Here is a 22,609-nt window from a genome sequence, read left to right as displayed (position 1 = left end):
AGGTATCCACCCCCATGATACAAACACCTCCCACCAGGCCCCACCTCCAACACCGGGGATCACATTTCAACCTGAGATTTGGAGGGACACACATCCAAACGATATCACATCAGTAAATATTTATTAACTAATTTAAGAAAGACAAGGCCGGGCGCGGTGGCTCAAGCCTGTAATCCCAGCACTTTGGGAGGCCGAGACGGGCGGATCACGAGGTCAGGAGATCGAGACCATCCTGGTGAAACCCCGTCTCTACTAAAATACAAAAAAAATTAGCCGGGTGAGGTGGCGGGTGCCTGTACTCCCAGCTACTCAGGAGGCTGAGGCAGGAGAATGGCGTGAACCCGGGAGGCGGGGCTTGCAGTGAGCAGAGATCCAGCCACTGCACTCCAGCCTGGGCAACAGAGCCAGACTCTGTCTCAAAAAAAAAAAAAAAAAAAAGAAAGAAAGAAAGACAAAACAGACCAAAAACTAGTATCTTTATCAGATATCTTACATCATCCTCTAAAAGCCATTAAACTTTCCATTTAAAAAAACCCACAATTTTTAACCATTTTCTGATGTGTACTTTCTTATAAGCTTGTGAACATGTCCCCAAGAATGAGTTCACCTTTCTTTCAATGTCTTTCCCTTTTTATATTGGAAAGAAAAGGAAAGCTAAATATATGCATGCGTGTGTGTGTGCGTGTGTGCGTGTGTGTGCGTGTGCGTGTGTGTGCGCGTGCGTGTGTGTGCGCGTGCGTGCGTGCGCGCGTGTGTGTGCGCGCGCGTGTGTGTGCGTGTGTGCGTGTGCGTGTGTGTGTGCGCGTGTGTGTGTGCGCGTGCGCGTGTGTGTGTGCGTGTGTGTGTGCGTGTGTGTGTGTGTGTGCGCGCGCGCGCGTGTGTGTGTGTGTGTGTGTGTAGTTTATCAGAAAGGAAAAGCTCATCTTCCTTGATCATCCTGAGTTTGCTGCAAGCTGCTGATGGCAGCTGCATTGACATTTGTCTCATTGAAGTGGAAGAGCAGATGTGATGCACCGCAGTCCTCTTGCAGGTCTTCCGTTCTGAAGGCTGCACTCTGCGTCACAGTGTCCTAGACTAGCTGCAGCCCTTCCAGCTGGTGAGCTGCTTTTTTTCTTCCCTTTTAAATGCTTCCTTGGTGCAGCCTGAGGGTTGGAAGGCTGGGAGGGGAGACAGTTTGTTCTTGAATTTATGAGCGGTGAGTGCAGGGACTTAAGTGCGGCAGTTCTCCAGTCCACATTACAGATATGGGCAAAATAGTAATCCTTCCCATCATCCCACAGTCCATAAAACGAATACCTTTTAATGGTGTGGGCATAATTATCAGAAGTATTAAGTTAATTCGACAGACACTGATGTAAGGTCTTAGTAGTAACTGACTGTGGCTTGGTGCATTTCCTTAACATTCACAGATCGTATTTCAAATGACTGTTGCTGAGAGAACTCCCAAATATATTCCTGGAAAATGTGATTTCTTTCTTTCTTTCTTTCTTTTTTTAAAAGCTCATCATCTCCACTGAGCCTTAACAATTTACATTAAAAATGCTATTTGGAGCCTCCCCATCATTTTCCCTTTAGCCTTACTGAAAATTGCTTGCTTTTTTACAAGGTTGCAACACTTAGAATCAGGACCAAGGGTTATGGCTACTAAATTCCAAGTTGTCTTTTATGTACTTCCTTCAAAGCAGGCTTATATTTTCTTAGTATCTTTTACTAGCATATCAGTCACCAAAAAAATGAAAGAGAATAATCTTGACTAAATTCATAGCCATTTTTTACAGCATATCTGATCATACCCTTTACAGACAGAGAGTAATATGCATTAAAATAATCTCTTGAAAGTCTTTTTTCAAAAAAATTTGTTTTGGTCTTTATCTTTCCTTTCTAAGTGTCTGGACCGTGTATAATAGGAAGCATAAATTCCCTTTCCAGTGACTGCTATGTTCATGCTTCTCATTTTATTTTATTCATTCTGTTTTATGGATTTTGCAAAGCTGACTTTTGGTTAACCTTATGCCCCCTGAGGCTAAACTTTTGATTTAAAATTATTTGAAGCTCTCGGCTCCCTGGGTTGTGGAGTGCATATAGATCCATCTATGGCTTTAGGTGACTCAGAGCCAGGAAGAACGATTACAGAGTCGACGCCAGCAACCAGCTGCTGACCTCACAGGTGCAAAGGAGGTAGCACTAGGTGACTGGGGGTTACACTTGCCCCTGGAGCTCAGCGATGGTGCCAGAGGATTCCTCCTCCAGGGTCAGTGATGATACAGATGTGGATGCAATAGCATGGAACCCATTTCAACCACTTTAGCATTTGACTAAGCCATTCATCAAAGGCCTCAATTAAGCCAAGCCTTTCTCTGTCCTCCCCACACTGGTCTGGGCAGCAGCTTCATGCACTAGGGCAGTACACCCCTGTAAGCTCTTCATTCTCTCGCCCGTCTAGGTGCTTATTTCTTTCATTTCCCTCCATCCACGAGGCTTCTTAGTGCTTCCCTTCCAGGCTTTGCAACCTTAGTTGGACATTTATTGCAACTGTCACCTACATTATAGACTTCCTTATCTCTTAACCCTTGACTGCGATCATCATGCCACTTTAGGAAGAATACCCCACTTTACTTCTCCATCCATCGTCTCTGCTTTTGCACCAAGCTTAAGAGACTTGAATAAGTTCTAGACCTAGGATGCATTGGACCTGTCTCTTCTCTCTTCCTCCCTAGTACACAATCCTGCTTCATTGCGAAGACTGACGTTAGCTCTGAAAACTCAGTTCTCCCAACTTGCCCTGAAATGTGTATTTCTAGGCCTTACCTTTGTTTTGAGCTCTATCCCTTTTACTAAATAAGTTGATGCTCTTTTTATCAGTGTGTACATTCATGTCCGCCTTCCCTTTTAATACAGTGTGTATAGGTAGAAGGAGCCCACCATTTGATGTCAGAACGTTTGAGTTTCGGATATGGCTCAATTTCCTGCCAATTGTGTGACATAAATTGTTGAAAGGCAAATAATATTATCAGTATTACATGTGTTCTCAAAATACTTTTGTGAGTTTTTTTTCTATCTTTTTATTTTCCCTACCAGTGCTCTAAGTCAAGTTTATTCATGGAAATACCAGCCACGTCTTCTTAAAATCCTGCTTTGATAAATCGCTGTCCCCAAATTAAACTCCTAGGTGTGATGTTTAAAGCAATAACAAACTAATGCATGGTCCAGACACTTAGAAAGGAAAGATACAAACAGCTTAAAGGAAAGATAGTTTAAATACAAGCAGCTTACAATTACTTATTTAAATATATATTTTCAGGTCTTCACTTTTCCTCTAAATTCTCTGCTCTCATCAGACCAAATATCTTCTGAAGCCACCAAAAACTGTCATAACTTCCCGTTCACATGACCAACCACCTTCTCCTTGCCTCTTTTATTCCAATATATTATTCATAGCCCATGATTACTAACTAGATAATATTGACCACCAATTTCATTTAATATCTACCGGACACAATCATACTACCTAGCGTATTGCCTCATTCATGGTCTAGAAATCTGAACTGTATTATTATTATGTTGGTTACTTCGTAACTCCCTGGTTACTGCTTAAAAATATATGCCCAAGGAAGTCTTTATTCTCTTCGCCTTGGTTTGCTAATACATAAAATGAGGAACAGTGTATTTTTCTCCTCATAGGTCTTCATGGAATTTTACAGGTTAATTAAAGCATTCTGAAAGCTTCTTGAATAAAGATTAATAAAGATACGTATTTAAATATTTAGTGACCAGTTTCATTTTTCTCATTGTTACTATTATTCATATCAAGCTATTCTTATCTTTTTCTCAGCTTTAAAACAATTTGTAAATGAAAGGCCAAATTGTGACCAGTGGCCATTGTAGTACAGATGGAGTAAAAGGAATCCAGACATGATATGTGATTCTTTCCTACACAGGTGTTTATGCACATTTCTTAAATATAGGAAGGAAGGAAGGAAGAAGAAAAGGGGAAAAGGAAGCAAAGGAAAGAAATTCTACAAAACAAATGTTTAAGAATCTGCTAACACATTTTAATGAAGCTCATTAACTCAAACTTTGACTCAATGTAGAATATTTCACAATAGAACCATATATGCCCCCAGAAATAATTTTTTCTTAAATTTAGAGATCTAATTGTACCTTTAATACTGGAAGTGAGTGGAAATAGTGTTGCCTGTCATTTTAAAGTGGCCTTGAGAGGAGAAGTAACTTGCAGCCAAGTTACAACATCCAGTTTTTAAAATTTATTTTAAATTTTTTTCATACAAGGTGAAGATTTTTTTTTATTATTATACTTTAAGTTCTAGAGTATATGTACATAACGCGCAGGTTTGTTACATATGTATACATGTGCCATGTTGGTGTGCTGCACCCATTAACTGGTCAGTTACATTAGATATTTCTCCTAATGCTATCCCTCCCGCTTTCCCCTATCCCATGACAGGCCCCGGTGTGTGATGTTCCCCACCCTGTGTCCAAGTGTTCTCATTGTTCAAATCCCACCTATGAGTGAGAACATGCAGTGTTTGGCTTTCTGTTCTTGAAATAGTTTGCTCAGAATGATGGTTTCTAGCTTCATCCATGTCCCTACAAAGGACACAAACTCATACCTTTTTATGACTGCATAGTATTCCATGGTGTATGTGTGACACATTTTCTTAATCAAATCTGTCATTGATGGACATTTGGGTTGGTTCCAAGTCTTTGCTATTGTGAATAGTACTGCGATAAACATACATGTGCATGTGTCTGTATAGCAGCATGATTTATAATCCTTTGGATATATACCCAGTAATGGGATGGCTGGGTCAAATGGTATTTCTAGTTCTAGATCCTTGAGGAATTTCCACACTGTCTTCCACATTGGTTGAACTAGTGTACAGTCCCACCAACAGTGTAAAAGTGTTCCTATTTCTCCACATCCTTTCCAGCACCTGTTGTTTCCTGACTTTTTAATGATCACCATTCTAACTGGTGTGAGATGGTATCTCATTGTGGTTTTGATTTGCATTTCTCTGATGGCCAGTGATGATGAGCATTTTTTCATGTGTCTGTTGGCTGCATAAATGTCTTCTTTTGAGAAGTGTCTGTTCATATCCTTTGCCCACTTTTTGACAGGGTTGTTTGATTTTTTCTTGTAAATTAGTTTAAGTTCTTTGTAGATTCTGGATATTAGCCCTGTGTCAGATGGGTAGATTGCAAAAATTTTCTCCCATTCTGTAGGTTGCCTGTTGACTCTGATGGTAGTTTCTTTTGCTGTGCAGAAGCTCTTTAGTTTAATTAGATCCCATTTGTCTATTTTGGCTTTTGTTGCCGTTGCTTTTGGTGTTTTAGTCATGAAGTCCTTGCCCATGCCTAGGTCCTGAATGCTATTGCCTAGGTTTTCTTCTAGGGTTTTTATGGTATTAGGTCTAACATTTAAATCTTTAATCTATCTTGAATTGATTTCTGTGAAAGTGTAATGATGGGATCCAGTTTCAACTTTCTACATATGGCTAGCCAGTTTTCCCAGCACCATTTATTAAATAGGGAATCCTTTCCCCATTTTTTGTTTTTGTCAGGTTTGTCAAAGATCAGATGGTTGTTGATGTGTGGTATTATTTCTGAGGGCTCTGTTCTGTTCCATTGGTCTATATCTCTGTTTTGGTACCAGTACCATGCTCTTTTGGTTACTGTAGTCTTGTAGTATAGTTTGAAGTCAGGTAGCGTGATGCCTCCAGCTTTGTTCTTTTTGCTTAGGATTGTTTGGCAAATGCAGGCTTTTTTTTGGTTCCATATGAACTTTAAAGTAGTTTTTTCCAGTTCTGTGAAGAAAGTCACTGATAGCTTGATGGGGATGGCATTGAATCTATCAATTAACCAGGTGAAGATCTTTTCTGGGTCTGACAATAAGTTTTCTCCATCTAGTGACTGTAAAGGAGTTTGACAATTCTCATAAATTGAAAAGTTATTGGGAGATACAAAGTTAGATATAAAGTTCAAATTGAAGGCCCATCAATCGGATCATGTTTGTTTAAACACAAACAGCTTCAGCTTTCCAAGACTTCCTACTCTAGCTCTTGTGTTAATTTTGCTAATGGCTGGTAGTGTGTGACTTCTTCATCTCTTTGGTTCTCTGGTTCCTTCTGGAGGTAAGGTTCTGTGATTCTATTCATAGCAGTTCTTAGCCTGATTGGGTTACCAACATGGATAAGAATCTGATAAAAAGTTATAAACTATATTTTCAGTGAAAATCACAATTTCCTAAAACATATGTGTGTGTATGATATGGTTTGGCTGTGTCCCCACCCAAATCTCCTCTTGAATTGTAATTCCCACAATTTCCATGTGTCATGGGAGGAACCTGGTGGGAAGTAATTCAATCATGGGGGGAATCTTTTCTTTGCTGTTCTTGTGATAGTGAATAAATCTCATGAGATCCGATGGCTTTAAAAATGGGAGTTTGCCTGCACAAGTTCTCATTGCCTGCCGACATTCACATAAGATATGACTTGCTCCTCCTTGCTTTCCACTATGATTGTGAGGCACCATCCATGTGGAACTGTTAAGTCCAAAAACCTCTTTCGTTTGTAAATTTCCCAGTCTTGGCTGTGTCTTTATCAGTAGTGTGAAAACAGACTAATACAGTAAATTGGTACCAGTAGAGTGGGGTGCTGCTGAAAAGATACCTGAAAATGTGGAAGTGACTTTGGAATTGGGTAACAGGCAGAGGCTGGAACAGCTTAGAGGGCTCAGAAGAAGATAGGAAAATGTGGAAGAGTTTGGCACTCCCTAGAGACTTGTTGAATAGCTTTGACCAAGATGCCGATAATAATATGGGCAATGAAATCTAGGCTGCAGTGGTCTCAGATGGAGATGAGGAACTTGTTAGGAACTGGAGCAAAGGTGACTCTTACTATATTTTAGCAAAGAGACTGGCAGCATTTTGCCCTTGCCCTAGAGATTTGTGGAACTATGAACTTGAGAGAGATAATTTAGGGTATCAGACAGAATAAATTTCTAAGCAGCAAAGCATGTAAGAGGTGACTTGGGTGCTGTTAAAGGCATTCAGTTTTATAAGGGAAGCAGAGTATAAAAGTTTGGAAAATTTGCAGCCTGACAATGTGATAGAAAAGAAAATCCCATTTTCTGAGGAGAAATTCAAGCCATCTGCAGAAATTTGGGTAAGTAACCAGGAGCCAAATGTTAATCACCAAGACAATGGGGAAATGTCTCCAGGGTATGTCAGAGGTTTTCATGGCAGCCTCTCCCATCACACCCTTGAAGACCTAGGAGGAAAAAGTGGTTTCCTGGGCCAGGCACAGGGTCTTCATGCTGTGTGCAGCCTAGGGACTTGGTGCCTTGCATCCCAGCCACTCCAGCCATGGCTGAAAGGGGCCAATGTAGAGCATGTGCTGTGACTTCAGAGGGTGGAAGCCCCAAGTCTTGGCAGCTTCCACATGGTGTTGAGCCTGCAAGTGCACAGAAGTTAAGAATTTGGGTTTGGAAACCTCCGCCTAGATTTCAAAAGATGTATGGAAATGCCTGGATGCGCAGGCAGAAGTTTGCTGCAGGGGTGGGGCCCTCATGGAGAACCTCTGCTAGTACAATACAGAAGGGAAATGTGTGGTTGGAGCCCCCACACAGAGCCCCTACTAGGACACCACCTAGTGGAGCTATGAGAAGAGGGCCACTCTCCTCTGGACCCCAGAATGGCAGATCCACTGACAGCTTGCACTGTGCACCTGGAAAAGCTGCAGACTTTCAATGCCAGCCCATGAAAGCCTCCAGGAGGGAGGCTATACCATGCAAAACCACAGGGGTGGAGCTGCCCAAAACTACGTGAACCCACCTCTTGTGTCAGCATGACCTAGATGTGAGACATGGAGTCAAAGGAAATCATTTTGGAGCTTTCTGATTTGACAGTCCTGCTGGATTTTGGACTTGCGTGGGACTTTGGCCAATTTCTCCCATTTGGAACAGCTGTTATTTACCCAATGCCTGTACCCCCATTGTATCTAGGAAGTAACTAAATTGCTTTGGATTTTACAGGTTCATAGGTGAAAGGTCCTTCTCTCAGATGAGATTTTGGACTGTGGACTTTGAGTTAATGCTGAAATGAGTTAAGAATTTGGGGGACTGTTGGAAAGGCATGATTTGTTTTGAAATGTGAGGACATGAGATTTGGGAGGGACCAGGGCGGAATGATATGATTTGTCTATGTCACCACCCAAATCTCATCTTGAATTGTAACACCCACAATTCCCATGTGTCGTGGGAGGAACCTGGTAGAAGGTAATTGAATCATGGGGGCTGATCTTTCCTGTGCTGTTCTCATGATAGTGAATAAGTCTCACAAGATCTGATGACTTTAAAAATGGGAGTTTGCCTGCACAAGCTCTCTCTTTGCCTGCCGCTGTCCACGTACAACATGATTTGCCTTCTGCCATGATTGTGAGGCATCTCCAGCCATGTGGAACTGTGAGTCCAATAAACCTCTTTCATTTGTAAATTGGCCAGTCGCAGGTATTCTTTATCAGCAGCATGAAAACAGACTAATTCAACTAATAATATATAATATATAATACATAATTATATTTACATTATTATATTATATAAAATTACATTTTCCATAATGTTATTACATTATATACATTACATATATATTTACATTGTATATCTATTTTCTTTTAAGCTGCCCAGTGTCAAACTCATTGCATGAGTGTTTGGGACAATCAATCCTCAACACCAGCATAGAACCCAGAATCTGCAGAGGCCCATTTGCAGTCTGTGACCTGCACAGACAGAATGCTGGCACGTGGCCTCATCCTGCTTAGTCCCGGGTCTTGAAACCACAGTTAGTGTTGCAAAGAAGTCGGCACAGCTTAGCGTTTATTCTCCAGGCATGAGCGGGAGCAGCATTCAAGGTTCCAGGCCAGCAGCAGCTGTTTCCAGTGGTGAAATGCCTTGTCCACTAGCAGAGGAGTCTTAACCAGTCTCGCCTGTGGTGTCGTTTTCATTATTGTTTTGAATCCCTGGCCTCCCTTGGTTTTATAACTGATTTCTGGGATATATATCTTTCCAGTAAATTCAGTGAACTATCCAATGTATTATTAAATTCCTTTCTCACATGAATTCACCAGAATTAGTTTTTGCTGTTTGCGAATAAGAACTCGAACACACATAAAGGTAAGAAAAAAAATCCACCTATAGCTTCAGTGTTTCAGTGTTTTGATGAGCCCCTTAAGCCTGCCATGGATTTTGCTTCCCTCTCTCAATCTGATGGGGTTGGTGGTTTTCTGGGCTGTGAGGGTGGGAGAGTATTTGCAAGTCCTGGGTAAAGATGCCTGCTCTAAAAAGGCATGAACTGGCTGGGCGTGGTGGCTCACACCTGTAATTCCAGCAATTTGGGAGGCCAAGGTGGGCTGATCACTTGAGGTCAGGAGTGCAAGACCAGCCTGGCCAACATGGTGACACACTGTCTCTACTAAAAATACAAAAATTAGCCAGGTACAGTGGTGGGCACCTGTAATCCCAGCTACTCAGGAGGCTGAGGCAGGAGAATCGCTTGAACCCAGGAGGTGGAGGTTGCAGTGAGCTGAGACTGCGCCATTACACTCCAGCCTGGGTGACAGAGAGAGACTCAGTCTCAAAAAAAAAAAAAAAAAAAGGTGTGAACCCAATTAGTTGTTTAAAAAACTAGGGGTGCAAAACCTTGATTTTCTCATTATATTAACACAAGATAAAAGTCATGAACTGGTGCATATCAATTCTAGAAAGTGAAATTTAATTAAAAAGGATTAAATTTTAATCTCAATTATTTACTTTACTTTTTCAAATTTATTTGTTTCTGTATTCTTTTTATTATTATTTTTAAGATGGGGTCTCACTCTCTATCACCCAGCTGGAGTGCAGTGGCGTTATCTTGGCTTACTGCAGCCTCGATCTCCTGGGCTCAAGTCATTCTTCCACCCTAGCCTCCCAAGTAGATGGGACTACAGGTGCATACCACCATCGCTGGTTAATTTTTGTATTTTTAACAGAGCTGGGGTTTCACCATGCTGCCTAGGCTGGTGGTCTCAAACTTCTGAGCTCAAGCCGTCCGCCCGCCTCAGCCTCCCAAAATGCTGGAATTACAAGCCTGGGCCGCTGCATTCAGCCCAATTATTTACTATAAAACTTGCTCTTTTCCTTTTATTTCTCTGCTAATGAACAGGGCAAATCTCTGTCTCCACTACAAAGTCAATCCAGCCAGTCCCTGAGAAACTCCTTTTCCGTCGTCTGCAAGGGCTTGCATATGAGCTTTCGATTCATCTGAAATAGCAGTTCCCCTACTGTGAGTGTTTTCATAAAGACTTTCAGAGCAGAAATACAGAGTGCCTTACTATGTCGGTGTTTCCACCTAGTATCTACCACAAAGACGAGTTATAAAAATCAGCTTCAGAATGTTTATGAAGTAACAGAGAGCCTCCAGGTGAGTGTCTACATTAACAAATAACGTACCTCCTACATATGTGAATGGCCAGTTACACACAAACGTTGAATAGATTTTGTTAAAGTATCAATGACTGACACTTAGGCTAAGACGATGAATGGCCAACCAGTGAAATAGCGTATGTGTATATGTGCGTGTGTGCGTGTGTGTGTGTGTAAGAGAGAGAGAGAGAAAACTTTTTTCCTCCAAGGTCACTAAGGTCTATTTTCAAGGTCACGAAGTTCTAGTAGAATTTACAACACCCTTCAGAGGCAATCATTGTTACTAAAATTTTAAACAGAAAGAACCTACAAGCAATGGGATCAAGAAGAGTGAGTGAGTAGGGCAGGTTGTGTGCTTTCAGAAAATACAGATAAAGGGAGGACAAATCCCAGTTTTCTTGAAGCTCTTTTTAATTTTTTTATTTTTTTGAGATAGGGTCTTTCCCTGTTGCCCAGGCTGGATTGAGATGGCGTCTCGCCCTGTTGCCCAGACTGGAGTGCAGTGGCACAATCTTGGCTCACTGCAACATCTGCCTCCCAGGCTCAGGTGATCCTCCGACCTCAGCCTCTCAAGTAGCTGGGATTACAGGCACGCACCACCATGCCCGGCTAATTTTTGTCTTTTTTTGTAGAAGCAGAGTCTTCCTGTGTTGCCCAAGCTGTTGAACTCCTTTTATGCTTTCTCTTGATTATGTAATCTCTTTCTAGACAGTTCAAATAAAGTTAGAAAGTAGGTTTCTCTTTTCTTCTTTAGAAGCCAATTTCCTTTGAAGCATGGAGACAAAATGCTATGCTGTTTATTTATTAAGATCTATTGTTTTCCCTCATCATTTGTCGTAGCTAACCATGGTATCACCTCTCCTGTATCTACTATACTCTTTGCCTGTAGCCAGCAAAGCACCATCAGCAGAGGCAGTGAGAGGATGCCTCTTATGTGAGCCTTAGAATTATTGATTCTGGACAGAATTTGTTTTCAATGTTTATGGAAGTCTCCCAAGTAGAGTCTATTCCCCAGGCAGGCATCAGGTACAGCAGAAAAGACGCTTCCACTCAGGCGGGTGCTGAAAGATAATCTCCGTGACAAAGTGATTCTCCATGAGAATTGCATCTTCGGTTTCTCTGCTGTCAGGGGAGTTGCTGATGGCCGTTTACACTTGTTGTATAATGAAGACACCTGTTTGCTAATAATTGCACTGAGGATATCACAACACAGGGCGTGAAAAAATAACATGGGAATACAATTGCAGATTACATATACATGTGAATAGATGTTTGCTGTTGGTAGCTTAATGGGCCATAGCTACCTATTTCCTAAGTAGCTAAATTGAGTGACAGATTTTGTAGTATTTACTGCATTTCATTTTAATGAGCAGTTATTGTAGCTGAACAATTACTTCATCACAGGTGTAGCAGGTATCACAGGGGTGACATCAGTGAAAGTGCTTTATTGCTGCTTTTCCTGTGTCACAGGGTAATAATCAAAGACAGGGCTTAAAAGCAATAAAAAGTTCCCTTAGTGAAGCAAATTGAGATTTCATTTTCAGTGCGACTCAGTATGCTTGACTGCTACATGAGTAAACTGGTGTAGGCTAGAAACCAGACCTCTTTGGAAGTGAATTGTGTTGAATGAGGGACGAAAAGGAAGAAGATCACCTGGATCTGGGCACCCGTCGCTCCTGGAGGAGCGCAGCTTTGGAATATGTTTTCCTCCAGCTGGTTGGCATATCGTACAGAGAAGGCAAATGTTTTATTCCCCCTGAATTTCTGACTGTGGTGCAGAGGACGTCAAGGTCAAAAATAGAAAAGTCCTCCGTTTCTGCAGGCTTAAATAGAGGTAATATTTTAAAGACTAACATTGATACTGATAATTATAGCTGCTTCTGTTATATCAAAACTTCAAAAATAAAAGTAACCAAATAATCGAAGGACCTAACACCCAATTTACCAACCGCCTTTGATCTATATATGTATATTATAGATATGTATATATATTACATATTTTTTCTTAGACGCAATTGGCAGAATCATGGAATATTACATAACACTGAAACTTAGAGAGGACTTTAAGAATCACTTTATTTATCCTTCTATTTTTGTAATTAAAAAATAAGGCCAGAGTGTTAAATTGACTTGGCCAGTTTCCATAGTTAATATGATAATACTTCCCTAAAGTATAATATGATATTTGCATATAACAATCGTTCTACTTCTCTACTTTAAAACTTCCTATTTAACTTCAGTTCACCCTGAAAAAAATGAATTTTGGTTTGTTCTCAATTTTACCTCTTTATTTACCAAAATAGAGATATCTGTATCACCATGTAAGGTAAAAATCTAATTTGCTTTTAAAATTCATCTACCATTAGTGTCTACATTCTGACCTTCATTACTTGCAGGTAAAAATGTGATCACGCTAATACCGACACCCAAATCTGCTTATCTCCAAATCCCCAGGCAGAAACTCAAGGCAGATCCCTTCCCAGGTAATCTCAGGAATCCCCAAAGTGGCAATGACTTCCTCAGGAATACAGCTCTTAATTTTCTTTTTTTCCCTCAAATTCTTCTTGGAGGTCTGCTGCCCCTAAGCCCTAAACTGCTGCTTTAAGCTGCTGCTGTCGTATTAGATGGTGAAGGAGAGAGGCTGCGAGGCTACCTGTGACTTCTGCCTGTGGTTACTTGGGTCCCAGCACAGTGCTTCTTAAGCTCAGAGTCTCAAAGCATTTTCATGAGCTTTTACTGAATCCATGAGATGCAGTATTCAATACCATCTAATACCTCCCATTTTTCTACTCTTACCATTTAGTCCCTCTTAGTCCCCAAAAGCCTCTTTGTTTTCCAAAAAATAATAAAAGGCAAATGGATAGTTGCAGAGGAGTGGTGTTGTTCATTTGCCACCTTGGGAAAAGCATTCATGCTCCACCTGTGCCCAGCCAAGATAACCTTTCAGGAATATTTTGACATGCATTTTACTTTCTGGGAACTGGCACCAAAGATCGGTCATCATTACTCTAATTAATCACTTCTATTTGTAAGGGTGATGAGGATTCGTATGGATTGGCCAAAATAGTTAGTCACCGTTAAGAAGTGCTTTCTCTGTTCAGCTAAAACCCCATGTCTGAAGCCACACAGGAACGGATAGCTTTAGTCTGTGCTTCTAATGCCTCATTTTCTATAAATTCCAAATGGACCTCAAGCCTTTTTCTGGGCCAGTGACACGGAAAATGATAGCTGGCAGTCGATGGTCGTTAAAAAACATTCTTGGAATGCTGTTACAGCAGTGGGCAGTTGTTACTGTCATGTTGAGAGTGAAAAAGGTAGAATCATGGGATTTCAAAAATCGAAGGGAACTTAGAAATAATTTTGTTCAACTCCCTTGTCTTATAGATAAAAGTAGTCATGTAACCATCTGTCATTTTATACCCAATTTAAAAGCTTGTGATATCCTTCTACGAAAGGAAAACATATAATCAAACCAGGCACTATCGCTTGCCAAGGTCCCGCGTTTGGGCCTCACATGTTCATTCCATTCAGCCTTTGCACTGGTAAATGCAGCAGTGACTCCCAGCCACAACGGACAAAAATCCCAGGTGCATTTTTGACTCTAGTCATGAAATCATTGACACCACCTCAAAAATAATTAACATTCTAGTAGGCAATTCCACGAAATACTTTCACCATAGGGAATATTTTTCAGTAGAAGATGATGGTTAGGTAGATACAGCAGCTCCCCAAATAGTGGGATTCTTAGAGCACGGATAAAATCAGTTGCAGGCTGAAAAAATATCTTGAATGGGCAAGGAAGAGGGAATCCGATATAAGAAAGTTTATATTTCCATGGATAAAATGCAATAACACTTATGTTTCTGAAAATTCTATCAGCATGCCAACTTCATTTCCAGTCCAACTGGGATTTGCCTTATTGCCCTGAATCATGTTAAGGCAGCCTTGGATCTTCATGGCTCCCAGTGGATCTCCAGCTCCTTACCGTTCCCGAGAGCCATCTGTCATGTGTAGGTTTCCGCTGGACCTGGCATAAATATTTACACGTAAGTTCATCTTGAGGTGGGATTATGCCTAATAAACTCCTGGGATTCTGTACTACCCCACACATAGTTACTAATTTTATTTTTCTCCAGTATGTTTAGCTGAAGCTGGCACATTGTGTTTTTTTTTCTTTTTTTTTTTTTTAATTAATTAAAACTTTAAAAATGGTGATCAAACCACTGGTGGTCAGTGAGAGCCTAGATGGTAAGAGCTTTTTCCTCAGGGGTTGAAAAATCCCTATCTAAACAAATAAAGTGGTCTTATGGCTTGAAAATATTTATAGAGGGGCCGGGCATGGTGGCTTACACCTGTAATCCCAGCACTTTGGGAGGACAGGGCTGGCAGGTCACTTGAGGCCGGGAGTTTGAGACCAGCCTGGCCAACATGGGTGAAACCCCCATCTTTACTGAAAATACAAAAATTAGGCAGGTGTGCTGGCGCATGCCTGTAGTCTCAGCTACTCTGGAGGCCAAGGCACTAGAATAGCTTGAACTTGGGAGATGGAGGTTACAGTGAGCCGAGGTCGCCCCCTGCACTCCAGCCTGGGCGACAGAGCAAGATTCTGTCTCAAAAAAAAAAAAAAAAAAAAAAAATGTATATATATACTGCCGGGCATGGGGACTCACACTTGTAATTCCAGCACTTTGGGAGGCCAAGGTGGATGGATCACTTGAGGTCAGGAGTTTGAGACCAGCCTGACCAATATAGTGAAACCCTGTCTCCACTAAGACATAAAAAAAATTAGCCAGACTTGGTGGTACAAGCCTGTAATCCCAGCTATTCTGGAGACTGAGGCAGGAGAATTGCTTGAACTCGGGAGGTGGAGGGTGCAGTGAACTGAGATTACACCATTGCACTCCAGCCTGGGCAACAAGAGCAAAACTCCATCTCAAAAAAAAACGAAATTATATAATACTTTTTCCATGAGTCAAATTCAAACGATGGTGATCCACTGGCATGATTGTAATGGCATGGTTTATGCAAAGGCCATCAAGGTACAGTTGACTAGAACCAAATTGATCATAGTTCACTGAAGAATGTTGTGGTGCCTGTGTTCATTGTCTTCTGAAGTTGACTTATGAAATCAAAACAATATTCTCCTGGACATATTTAATAATGCATTCAAGCAGGCATTTTGCCAAATCCCTTTGAGACCATATTAAATAGAAAGATATTTTAAGCATTCATTTTGATGAATGGAGCATAGGTAATGACCTTGTTCAATCCACAGAGTCTAGTATACAATGAAAGCATTGGCCAACAGATAATTTATTACAGTGTGGTGGAATTAACTTTTGGTACATTGAATATTTATTTATTTGCCTCAGTGTGTTTTAAATTTCAATTTTAGAAAATGTTTGTCTGATTATGAAATTAATACACGTTCATTATAGAAAATTAGGAGAACATAAAAGAAAAGATAAGGGAAAAATCAAAAGAAAATCCGGTTCTGGAAAATAACCACTATTTTTATTTTAGTATAAATATGCATACAATTGATATTTTATCACGCTTGTCAATCATTCCAAAGATGTTATTCAAAGATATTTCTACAATGTTATTTGTAGTTGAATAATCTAAATGACCATCAACAGGACTTTGATGTACTGCCATGAAAAGAGGTTGACAAGAACCTGTCAAGGGAAAAAAGCAAGACATAGAAAACATTTATAATAAAGCCTCATTTTTTTGTATCAAAAAATTTTAGAAGGCATATAGAAAAGTATTAACAGTGTTTACCTCTAAGGAAGTTGACAAACAGAGCAGGTGAATTTTTTATAACCAGTATTCATTTTGTAACAAATAAGTGAACAACTCTAGCTTATGCAGCAATCCATGGCATATTCAGATTGTGTCCTGGTCCTGCGACTATGAAGAATTATTTACAGATTTAATTTTCCCATTTGAAGATAATTGTGAATCAATGCAAAGATTCCAAAAGAAAAAAAAAAGATGCAGCTAAATTATTAACAGGTAAAACACTGTATCTGAGTGGAGAGGTAAAGGAGTGTAGATTATTTATTGAAAGTAGGACATTTGGGAACAATCTAACAACAAATATGCCTTGACTGGCTCCTCTGTATAATGCCCCGCTGGGATGGTACTGAACGGAAATCCTACATCCACAGAACGTTGGAAAAGGTGCCTATAATTGGGTGTCAGGATTTGCTGCTGATCTAGAAGGTCGACGTCTGGATATATACAGGGAAGAGTAGCTGGTCTACATGTGAGCTGAGGTGATATTTAAAACATGGAACGCCCTGGACAGCACAAGTGTGAACCAGTCAGAAGGGATACTGGCTGTGGTCCTGTGGTAGAGTCCTGGAGGGTCCATTCGTACCAGGCTTAACTTTTTGGTTGCTACATAGGGGTGAGCCGGGGGTCACAGGGCAAAGGCCTGGGTTGGGGGCAGCTCAGTGAGCTATACACTAAATCCTGATAAGAATTCTAGGAGGTAGGTGCAACTCTTCAGGGTGAGTGTTTGTAGTACCTGTCGCTACTACTATTTTCATCTTCTAGAACACGAGTCCCCAACTCCCGGGCCATGAACCAGTATAGGAACCAGGTAGCACGCAGGAGGTGACTGGCAGATGAGCAAGCAAAGCTTCATCTGTGTAACAGCTGCTCCCCGTCCCTCGCATTGCGCCTGGCCTCTGCCTCTCGTCAGATCAGCAGCAGCAGCAGATTCTCAGGAGCACGGAACCTATTGTGAACTGCATATGTGAGGGATCTAAGCTGAGTGTTCCTTATGAGAATCTAATGCCTGATGATCTGTCACTGTCTTCCCACAACACCCGTCCATGGAAACATTGTCTTCCATGAAACTGGTTCCTGGTGGCAAAAAGGTTGTGGATTGCTGTTCTAGAAAATATCATGGGAGTTGACTTAAGAAACATGTGTTAAATTAAAAGACTATGTATTAAATGAAAACATGTAGATTTCAGTCATTTAAATTGCTGTTTTCTCCTTAGGCTTTTTGCCTCTATCTCCTGGTCACGTCAGTACCTTTGTAACTGTTCTTTCACATCACATGGAATGGCTGAGTTAGATATCTTTCATCTCGGCCCTCTTGACACAGGAATCATGTCCTTTTCTTCTGAAGCTACTATTATTTCCAGAGGTTGGTATTTCCTTAGATGATAAAATAGCAAAGGTAACTTCAACAACATGGTAAATTCAGAGTCCTCCTCTGGGGCTAGAGATGAATTTTGTTATTGTAACTTTTAACTTTAAGAACACCTGAACATTTTTAGTTAATTTAAACACCAAAAATTCAGTTAACAATGGATATGTTTATAAGTAAGCCATAGACCATGGTGGGTCCTTCCTAGTAACATCTTACTTTATATGTAACAATTCACTTGTGATGCAGCATTTCATCTACTTATTGCAACAATCTTTTGAAGAAGGCAATATCATTCACATTTTATAAACAAGGAAACAGAGGGTTAGATAAATCAAACTGCTTGTCTTAAAGTACACAGCTATAAGTAGCATCATCAGAGCCAAAATTCTGTGACTATTTTTTGACTATAAATCTAACATTTTTTTCTACTATTTTCCACTGCCTTGTTTTTGTTTTCTTATGTTTTAGTGTTGACTACAAATAACAGTTATAGCTAGTTTGGTTTTAAGGGACACAATGTTTGAAAGGCCTTTGTCAATTTTTAAAACTCTTTGTCTTTCAGAATGTAATAAAAACTCCCAATTACATAAATGTTGATTAGTTAGGTTCCATAATATTGAATCATAGTCTCGAATGGCAAAAATGAATTAACACAGTTTAATTCCCCTATTTTACATCTCATTTTCATCAAGAAACCTGAAATGTGTGATGTGGTTCAAATTCCTTGATGCCTTTAACAACCCATTGGGTTTTGTGTATCCAATAACTGCCACCGCCCTCAACCTACAGAAGCAGATGCCTTATGAATTATAAATTTGTGCATAATGGAAGTCAATGGCCACATGTTCATTTGGATTTTAATAATTCAGGACTAATCTGCTATAGGTAGAGTGGGACAGATCCCCCTTACATGACAAAATCGGAAAAGAGGTAGACAAACAGAATAATGAAGGGTTGAAATTAGCATCTACCAATGTCAATGCTTTGTCATTCTTGCCCGGATTTCCTTTAGGTAGAGGCAAGGATTTATCTATTTTCTTTCTACTAACAGTAAGATATAGTCTCTTTTGCAGTATCATGTATATCTAAAGAATCTAAAAAGTGGATCAGAACAAAAAATGCTTTGGACTGTAGATGTCCTTACTTGGTGTTTGTGCTGGGCTAAATAATACACCTCCAAAGATGTCCACGTTCTAATCCCAGGAACTTGTGAACCTTACGTTATATGTCAAAAGGGACATTGCCAATATCTCATTGTGGGAAGATGCCCTGACCTGGTGGACTCTCAGCGTCATTGCAAGACCCTTGTGAGAGGGAGGCGGAAGGAGAAGTGACCGCAGAAGAGGGCGACATGGTGACAGAGAGACAGGCTACGCCGCCAGCTTTGAAGACCGAGAAGGGGACACCTGTCAAGGAGTGCAGCAGCTTCTACAGGTGGGAAAAGGCAGGAAAACAGTTCTGCAGAGCCTTGGAAGGAACCTGTCCTGCTGACACCTTGCCTTCACCCTTGTGAGACTGATTTTGGATTTCTGACCTCCAGAATATTAAGACGGTAAATTAGCACTGTTTTAAGCAATACAATGTATGGCAATTTACTACAGCAGCAATAGGAAACGCAAGCAGTGGTGAAGCCCATTCTGGACTTAGCTCTCCTTTTCCCTGATAAAACCTCTATGCTGTGTGCCTCTTAGAGATTTCCCCACGGTGTCTTTGCTTCTGGACATTCCAGTCCCATACTTCTGAGAGGTGATCATAGGAAGGCGTGTGGATAAGAAGCAGGCATTGGTCCTGGGCCTTGATGAAAATCTTTCCCAATTAAAACAACATCGAGATACCACCACACACCTATCAGAGTGATGAAAATCCAGAGCACTGACGCCACCAATTGCTGGCAAGGGTGTGAAGCAACAGGAACTGTCATTCATTGCTGGTGGGAATGCAGAATGGCACAGCCACTTTGGAAGACAGTTTGGCAGTCTCCTCTAAAGCAAAACATGCTTTTACCACAGGAGCCAGAAATCACTTGCCTTGGAATTTACCCAAATGAGTTGAAAATATATGTCCACAAAAAATCTGCACGTACATGTTTATAGCAGCTTTATTGATAATTGCCCAAACTTGGAAGCAGCAAAGATGTCCAGTAGGTGAATGCATCAATAAGCTGTGGTACATCCAGACAATGGAATATTTTAAAAGTGCTAAAAAGGAAATGAGCCATCAAACCATGTGAAGACACCGAAGAACCTTAGAAGCATATTACTAAGTAAATAGAAGAAGCCAGTCTGAAAAGGGTACATCCTGTACAATTGAACTCTATGACACTCTGGAAAAGACACAACTATGGGGACAATGAAAAGATAATGGTTGCCAGGGTTTGTGGGGTGGGAGGGATGACTAAGCAGAAAACAGAATTTTTAGGACGGTGGAACTATTTCGTAGGATAGTACAGTGATGCACACATGTTGTTACGTCTTTGTGAAAACTCATAGAATGTGCAACGCCGAGAGCACACCCTAATGGAACTGTGGACTCTGCATGATGGTGACATGTCATTGCAGGTGCATCTGTTTTAGCAAATGTCTCACTCGAATGATGGATGTTGAGAGTGGGGTGGCTGTGTGTGCAGGGATGGGTGCAGGCTCATGGGAAATCTCTGTATGTTCTGCTAAATTTTGCTGTGAGCTTAAAACTTCTCTTTAAAGAAGTGTGTATTTACCAATAAACATATATATATATGTTATATATGTACCTATATATGTTTAACTTAGAGTCTCTGGCAGGGGACAGCAACCAAGGATCCCTGCATCTGGTTTGCTCTAGGGAGCCTGACCTTCAGAGTTAGACTTGGGGGTTCCCCTGGGAATACACGGCGGGCAGCCACCTTTCCAAAGGACGGGATGACCAGACTGGGTATTGGTACTTCTTCTCTCCCCCTCACCCTGCTTCACAGGATGAGGGAATGGACAGATGAACAGATAAACCAAGAAGGGACACCACATTCCCTGGTGGAATGGCCCTACAAAATGCAGTAAAGTCCTGGGATCATACGAGTGATGAAGCCCAGAAATTGCTCAGGGAAGCAAGTCAGCTTAACTTAAGAGTGAGTCCTTTGGTCCAATTTTAACAGACAAGGTAAAAGGAATAGTTGGTGTAACATCTGAAGTTTGGAAACACATGCTTGATTTACCCACGCGGCATCCTCAGGCCTTTCAGAACAAGAGGATGCCCACAGTGAGCCAGCCTCCCTCTTAGCAAGCCAGCTGGCCACAAAGGCTCAGTCATAACCGGTTGGAAACATAAACTCTCCCTTTCTTCTTTGGTGGCTTGAGACTTGGTGAGCTGGTCTATAAATCTAAACTGCAAGCACAGAGCCTATGTTTGGGATCATGATCTGTTTGCCACAGGCACACTGGTCCTGGCTTGATTCACCGGCTGCTCTGCCTCTGCCCTTTGAATCATAACCTATTTGAAGGGCTCTGGGGGTGACTTTGCCGTGCCCCAATAATTTATGGAAATTTCGGGATTCAGAGTTTTCACCTTTGACGCGCAGTTCTCTTTTTCAGTGGCAAATGGACTGAGAACAAACTAAACTGACATAGTATTCAAGCATTATTCATTTTTGAACCTTTTAAACATGTGCCCAGTCAGTTCATAACACTTTAGGATGCAGTCTTTCTTACCAGGCTCCTCGGCTCTTTGTTCAAATCAACCTCGGAGAGGCTTTCTCCTCTGTTCCGTGCATCTTCCTTCACTGAAACAGTGTTTACGTCCCACCTGGTTGAATTTTTTTCCAGGACGACTCTCAGCCCGATGGATATAGACTTCTCTTGGGCTCTGACATTGGTTTACCAGCTTTGACCAGAAATACACACGTTCCAGTCATGGGCACAGAGAGGACATAGTTTATGATCAAGTTAGAGTTTTATTGCATATATAAGAAAGACAAATGCACACAAAGGACTGGAAGCAGCAGCGCCTGCCATGAGCGCTGAATTTGATTTACGATTAAGGCAGCTGCCGGGCATGGGGTGCTGTGGGATCCTGAGGAAAAGGTCTCTGAAATGCAAGGTGAACACTTCTATTTAATCTGTACTCATGCTGTTTGTTCACTCAGTGCCCTGCTTCTTGGCACAGGCGGAATCTCCATCTCCTATCACACAACTCCTGCTCCTTGGTGGAGAGAAGGGGTGGACAGGTAAGAGAAAGTACAGGAGAAGGCGAATGAAGGTGGAGGGACAAGACTGATATCTGGGGAAAGTCCCTTTTATAATGTAAAGTGCAGGCAAGTCAGGTTGTACCCACAGTAGAGATGCCAGGAACCCAAGTGGATATGCCAGGCATACCTTCTCTGTGGATCTTTGGGTCCTGGGGGTTTGGGAATTATTGCCAGTGATTATCAGTGAATATGTGCCATGAACTTTGTCATCATTTATAGACTGAATAAATGATATATGTCATTTATTTGTGCTACTGCTTTTAAAATGTAACAAAATCAAAATTTATTTTTAAATGCTAAGGAGTTCATATGAATGTATTACTTTTCTGTTTTTCATGTGTCCTTAATAGACCATAGTAAAAGTAATAGTACCATCATGTGAACATCTGGAAGAAAAGAAGATTTTTTGTTTCTCAAATTTTGTAAAAATAGGAGTAGATAAATTCTGACATCTTAGAAGGACCAAATGTTCTGTTGGGTAAGTGGTACTATAACTTTCCCAAATACAATAGATATTGTATCCACACAATATACACTTTCATTGGATGGATTTGGTTTATTCACAAACATGTGCAACTAGGAATTAGCCTATTTTATTTCTTTGAAAGTTAGTTGTTAATCATCCATAGGTATGTTTTTAAAAATTAAAGTATAAACATGCCTTTCCTTTTAGAAAAACAGTATATATATATATAGTATACAAGTAAATATGGCATGCAAGTAAGTTATCTACATATACATAAATA

At 40.9% G+C, this 22,609-nt stretch overlaps 1 long non-coding RNA gene across 4 annotated transcripts in view; it reads left to right on the top strand.

Moving 5' to 3' along the window:
- Positions 1-863: 863 nt before the first annotated feature.
- The window catches only part of LOC105466545 (uncharacterized), a 28,265-nt gene continuing 6,519 nt past the window's right edge, over positions 864-22,609 (top strand). Inside the window, exons 1-2 of one of the 4 annotated variants that reach the window (XR_011620720.1) lie at positions 864-10,474; positions 12,873-22,341. This is a non-coding gene — a long non-coding RNA (uncharacterized lncRNA). Of the gene's footprint in view, positions 22,342-22,609 lie in introns of all 4 variants that reach the window. The other 3 variants (XR_011620718.1, XR_011620721.1, XR_011620719.1) reach the window with 3 other exon arrangements.

Source organism: Macaca nemestrina, chromosome 3, assembly GCF_043159975.1.
Source record: "Macaca nemestrina isolate mMacNem1 chromosome 3, mMacNem.hap1, whole genome shotgun sequence".
NCBI classification, from domain to species: domain Eukaryota; kingdom Metazoa; phylum Chordata; class Mammalia; order Primates; family Cercopithecidae; genus Macaca; species Macaca nemestrina.
Note: the sequence above shows the minus strand (reverse complement) of the source record. Positions and strands in the feature narration are given on the sequence as shown.